At 48.3% G+C, this 6271-nt stretch overlaps 1 non-coding gene across 1 annotated transcript; it reads right to left on the bottom strand.

The window, feature by feature from the left end:
* Nucleotides 1-4999: 4999 nt before the first annotated feature.
* LOC115871855 lies at nucleotides 5000-5106 on the bottom strand. The gene has a single exon (XR_004047516.1). It is a non-coding gene; the product is annotated as a U6 spliceosomal RNA (small nuclear RNA).
* Between the last annotated feature and the right edge of the window lie 1165 nt (nucleotides 5107-6271).

The raw sequence follows: 6271 nt of genomic DNA, 5'->3' as shown, positions 1-6271 counted from the left end.
GCGCACTAACAACGCCAACTAACGCCGAGTCACCGAAACACGAACTGCTTTTGTTTACACAAATCACGTGCGCTGGGTGCATTCCAAGGTTTTGTTTGTGCTCCGTTGCAAAATTTTCTCGACATTTCGTATCGAAATCCGATGAGGTCAAGGACTGATGTGAGTGCTACTGTAGCGTGTTTCACGTTATGTGCACGTGAACCCCGAGGATGCAATAGGGATGCCTGTCTTTTTCTGTTGTTGCTGATAGGTAGTGATACTTTTTTCTTCAAAAAAACACAATTTGTTCAGATGGGGCCAATATCCACCTTAAAGAGCTCTTTCCTCATACACATTCTTAAGGTAGCTTTCCTTCATCATGGGGTGTGCAGTCAATTGAATTCACTTGCATTTGGCCTAGCCGCTTAGTCAGGTGAGGTCTTTTTGAAGGTCTTTCTGGGAGACACAGTGCTCTCGCTGTTCCGTGGCCCCTCACTGCTGTCTCTGACCGGGGTTGCTGCCAGCAGTTTGCTTGGCTGCTTCTTTGATTCTAAAAAGGGATAAGCCCTCCCCTCCAGTGTTAAGCTCTCTAAGGAAGCCAAGCAGCGTGATGGCCTTCCTCTCTCAGCCTCTTCGGTGACTTCAGGTCAGTGAACTTGGTTTCCCTGTCTCCTTCTTGTCCTCCCTTCCTGGGGTCAGGGGTCTTAATGTCTCCAGGGGTTGGTCTGGAGAGCTTGCTCAGTGCTCTGCGAGCAGGACCTCCAGCGACAGTCTGAGTGCCTTTTCCTTCCAGAAATCCTCTTAGAATAGTGTCCGTCAAGACTTTCCGAATCCTCAGACTTCCACGTGGGGTGGGCTTGGGGGAGGTTTGACCTCTGTTACTCTAGCTTTTCAAACTGTAGCTGATGAACCTCCATTAGGATGTAACGGTGGTTTAGAGGTTGGATCAGCATTAAACATGTAGACTTGAAATCGATTGCAAATAGGATTTCTTGTCCTAGGAAACTTTTGTTGTACTTGTGCATGCTTGAGGGTGTGTGTCTCAAGTTTTTGCCAGAGAAACCGAGCCAATTCGCTCATCTATAGCAAGCCCTGTGACTCTGAGGGCTGGTTCCGCGGTGTGAAAACTGTAAGGCACGACGGGAAGCACTAGGCAAGGGCTTAAGCTGCCCGCCTGAGATGAGATTGCTTCTGTTTCAGGGAAGCCTCTGGGCCTCTCTTCCAGTCCTTCATCTGATTGGATCAGACCCGGTCAGCTGATCTAGGCTAATCTTCCTTTATTAACCCTTTCCTGTCACTTGAAGGTATATCACCCACCAAGAGTGCCAGCCTCCCAGGTTTCTTGGTAACCTGTTATCCTAGTTATGGTGTGTGCTACCATCTGCCAAGGATGCATATAATTGGGACCACGGTCCATCTGGCAGTGGAGGCTTCCATGTTGTTCTGACGCTGAACAGACTGGGATGGACTGGGGAGACACACTCAGGGGTCTACTACAAAAGGCAGCCAATGACATCCTGATGGATCACAACCACCAATCTACACCAGATCTTGGGGATGGTGTAGGATCGGGCAGCATTTCCTTCCATTAGGCATGGGATCACTGTGCGTCGAGGGCCGACCTGATCCAGCTACAAACAACAGCGACAAGAAGAGAAAGACAAGGAAGCTGAGTCCCGGGACTCAGAATTCACTTCGCTAAGTGAGAGCCCCAACAGGGGAAACACAGGCTATGGTCCCGTAGGCCAGGAAGGCTGGGCAGGGAAGGCTAGAAGTGGTGAGTGGTTACTGAGTGCCAGGCATGGTCCTTTTGCCGTTAGACAATCCTCTCTGCCTAAAGGTGCCCTGGTGTATAACAGAATGCCACCTTGCCAGATGGACCTATTGCTGCAGCTCTTGTGTTAATCCACCTCATTGAGGGTTAGGCTGACACTCGACTTCCAAAACCACTTTTTAAAATTAACTAGTCTTTCCTGATGATGTGCCCAAAGTAAGCGAGTCAAAGTCTTGGATGCCGCTTGTATTTCTCGAAGCCTGACTCGTTTGTTCTTCTGAGAGTGCACAGCACACTGAACACTCTTCGGCAACACCACTATTCAAACAGCCCGGGCCTCCTTTGACCTTCCTCCTTCATTTCCCAGCACTCGCACATATACGAGGTCGTTCACAGATCATGGCTGAGTCAGTCATACCTTCGTTGTCAATGGGACAACGTTGCTTTTGCTTTTTAAACACTGAAAGAGCTCTTGTACAAGGCACTGGGAATCGAGTGGCAAGCCGGACTGAAATGTTGCCGAGGATCTTGGGGGTGGGGACAGATGTTCATCAGTTACCCTCCACATGCCTGCGTGCTGGGTAGTAGAGGCTCTGTCTTCTTGAGTAGCTTGTACTGAGTGTGTCCCACTGTGCCACACTGTAGGTTCCCGTGCCTGCTCCTACTCGGGAGGGGTCTTCCGGTGCCAACACTTAAGTAATGGTTTTAGGCTGAGAGTGTTTTCTAAACAGAAATGCCACTTAAATGATTAATCTAGATGACTGCTTGCTGTTTCAAAGGTCTAACAGCAGGAGAAGATTCTTACTCCAAGAATCTATAGTCCTCACATTATGCCCCTCAATGAAGTAATTTCTCAGGTTCCCTTGGCCAGCCTGGTTCTCTGTGACCAACAGGCTCAATCGCTAAATCGGTGCGACCCATTCCTTCTATTTTTAGAAGAATGCCACCAATATTTTTCTTTGTCCTCCATGCAGCTTACTTGGCTCATGGTATCCGGAGAGTTATTGGGCTTTGCTCCTCTATCCCTTGCTTCCCTTCTCGATCCCCTGCCTGTCCAGACTGTCTCATTTATAACTCTCAGATCATGCTGAATCTTTGGGGAGACATCTGCAGACCAAGATGACTGAGAGTCAGCTGGGAACACAGGCTGAACTTTGGGAGACACAGCCTGGGCAGATGTAGACCCAGAGGAGAGGCTTTTCTCTCAGAATTTATGATGAAAACTTGGATTTCAAGAGCCTGGACTTTATAATGGACAACAGCTCCATGTTCTAATTTGCAGGAAGGTGGAGAAGGCACGTTCTGATTTACGTTGGAACTGGCCAACTTTTGGGCCCAGGTATTAGTCAATAACACTTTAGCATAAATTAGAAATGGGAGTTCCAGTTACACAATGCTTTTGTTAAATAACTTTAAAAAAACAAATCGAAACCATAAAGTAGGATATTTGGGGCAAACTTAAAGTCAGGGGTTTAGACAAAATGTGCTTTCTAAACATAAGATGCAATTTAAATCGGGTCCTTTTGAGGAACATTACCTTGCCTGGTGAGGGACACGCTGTGGAGAAGGTTAATGGAGGTGCAGACTGCATGGAGGTTTGGGCAGGGTTAGGTTTAAATCATCCACACTAGTCCCACCCTGATAAGCGTGAATAATTATAAACTGACCTCCAATTTTCTCCCAGACATTTGAAGAGTTATGCTTTCCAAAGAATTTACCTGCTCATTGTCAATGCCTGAAATAAATAGGCTTTGAGAATTTGCCTCCCCAAGCCCGATTTTTCCTCCTCCTGGAAAACTGCTGGTGAAGTCCTTATTTTTAATTCTATCTATCCACTAGTTCGGATTACACAGTCTTCTTTTTACTGTGAATGAAAGCTCCCTTTATAGCACGATTCCACCAGCGTCGCCAGGACCATGACTTTTCTTTTCATTGCCATTTTGGGGACTAGGCTGGTTTAATTTTTCACTTTGCAGACTCAAACTCAAAACTCCGGGCCATCGAGTCAATGCTGACTCACAGTGACCCCCTTGGTTTCTGAGACCAATTGTTTACTGGGGTAGAAAGCCCTGTCTTTCTCCCTCCCAGCTGCTGGTGGTTTCAATGCCCACCCTTTGGATTGCAGCCCAACACATACCCACAACACCACCAGGGCTCCTAGAAGCTCAGTTGAAAAACATGAGTCTGATGCTCAGTATCTTGGCTTGTTAGGACTCCATGGGGCGGATTCCTCTTTCAGATTTGTCTCAGGGTTTAGCATGTCAAAAGCTATTTGTCATCAAAATCAGTAGAGCCTCAAGCCTCCGGTCTGGGGAGCAGGGCGAGACGTGTCAAGGCATTTTTCTGGTGAGCCTAAGCCCTACAGAGCATCTCTGCTTGTGGCTGCATTTAGGCAAATGGGTAGAATGGGCAGTTTGCCTTTAGGTCCCCAAAGCCTTGTCAACACAGATACCTGTTAACAGTAAGAGCCAAACACCAAACATTTAGCGCTCCTGGGCAGTGCGTATGATAAACACAACTTGAGTCTACCCAAACGCATCTTGGAATGCCTATTGATCTGCTTCAGAGCAGCTAGCCATTGAAAATCTTATTGAGTATGGTTCTCCCGGGACACACTTTGGGTGCCCATAAATTGAAGTTGCCTTGGTGACCAATGTTGTTGTTTATGAATATAGATGTCCATTTTTATATTAGAAAAAAATTACAGGGCTCCATATCACAAATGTAACACCGTCCCTTTAGACATCCACAGCGTCCACCATGAGGACGCCCGACACACACTTTCCAGCGGTGGTGGAGTTTCTATCGGTGCTCAACAACAGAGGGGCCAGACAGGGTAACTACGGAAGAGCTGTGGGACCTGCCCCACCCGTGGGCCAGTCATAGCAGTCATCTGTGTGGGCCTTGGAGCTGGGGTCAACCCAGGGGGCTGGGCTCCAATTCCAGGGCCCAGACACTGCCCACCCCACCCCCAAGGCCAGAGGTCAGGTTCCGGTGGGCCTTCAGCTCTCCATTCCCACCCTTGGCAAGGGGCAGCTTTCCAGGAGGCGAAGGCAGCAGCAGCCGTCAAGTACAGAATACCGCGTTCCCATTTCAGTGTGCTCTGATAGCTATAGTTGGTTTCCCCTTTCATTGTGTCCAGAATAAAACAGGCTTCTTCCTGAAAGTTCTGAATCATTGGGGGGTGGGGGGAAGCAAATTTGCTGATTGTTAACAAGCAATCTCTCTTTCTGAGTTCCTGAGGACAAAAATATGGAACGCTTCACGAATTTGCGTGGCATCCTTGCGCAGGGGCCATGCTAATCTTCTCTGTATCGTTCCAATTTTAGTATATGTGCTGCCGAAGCGAGCACTGTTGTTGTTTTTTAATGTGACCTACCCCCTCTTCAGCTGCTCAAACACCCATCAGCTGTTTATGTACTTGTCTTGTCTGTCAGCACACACCGGCTCCTAGAGGCAGGCTCTGTGCTGGTGGCATCCAAATCATGGGTGGATGGTTTTGAACGCCGGAGTGGTCCAGCTCTGGTCTGCGGGGCCCACATTGTTCTGCTGTTTACTTCCTTTGGGACTGATTGGAAACTGAGGGTGTTCTGGGCAGACTGGCAGGGACACGTGCTAGGCTGTGAGGGACAGGTGTGGCTGGGTGACCTTTGGGTGACTCCTACCATTTTAGCCTCTTCTCTTGGGGCCTCTATTCTCTATTTATAAAAAACAGATCAGAGGAAGATTACTTCTAAGACTTCTAGTATAATGGATTGTCTAGAACTCACTGCCCATTTTTTTTCTTTTCACGATACCCCTATCAAGCACAGAGCCCGGGAAAGGGCTCCATGTGTACCTCTAAGGAGCTCTTGTGACTCAGCTAACCAAAAGGCCGAGAGTTTGAGCTTGCCGGTGGCTCTGCGAGAGACAGGTATGGGTCTGCTTCCATAAAGAGCCACTGCCCTGCAAAGCCCTTGAGGAAACTTCTGCTCTCAAGGTCACTAGGAGGTCATCACGAGGCAGAATGGACTAGATGCCAGTGGACTTTGTTCAGTTTGTAGCCTCTTAAAGACAAGTGTGTGTGAGGGATGGTGGCTGTGGTGGCAGCTGTTAATAAGGGCCAGAGATGGCACCAGGCCCATCAACCCCCAGGCCACCCCCAACAAAAAACCAAAACAATAACTGGAAAAAGCTCCGCTGGGCAGAGCTTTCATAGCATGCACTCCCCTAGCCCCCACCACTAGGCAAGCATCAAGCAGCCTGCTCTGAGTTAGTGCACCCAGTGGCATCACCAGAGAAGGGTCTCTGTGGTCACAGTGAATTGTTTCGTAAAAGCACTTTTGCTCTAGCTCCGTTGTGTGTGTGTGTGTGATAGCCTATTGAAGAGAACCGCATGAGGCTGTGAAATTTTGTTTCCTGCTCAGGAAAAAATGGCGCAGAAACTGTCGTGATGTTGAACACAGCTCACAAGGGCAGTGCTATGGGGAAAACTCAAGCGTATGAGTGGTTTTCTGGTTTCAAAAAGGTGAACTGTCG

The sequence above is a fragment of the Echinops telfairi genome, unplaced genomic scaffold (genome assembly GCF_000313985.2).
Source record: "Echinops telfairi isolate 266 unplaced genomic scaffold, ASM31398v2 ScPeMD7_7409;HRSCAF=8447, whole genome shotgun sequence".
In the NCBI taxonomy this organism is placed as follows: domain Eukaryota; kingdom Metazoa; phylum Chordata; class Mammalia; order Afrosoricida; family Tenrecidae; genus Echinops; species Echinops telfairi.
Note: the sequence above shows the minus strand (reverse complement) of the source record. Positions and strands in the feature narration are given on the sequence as shown.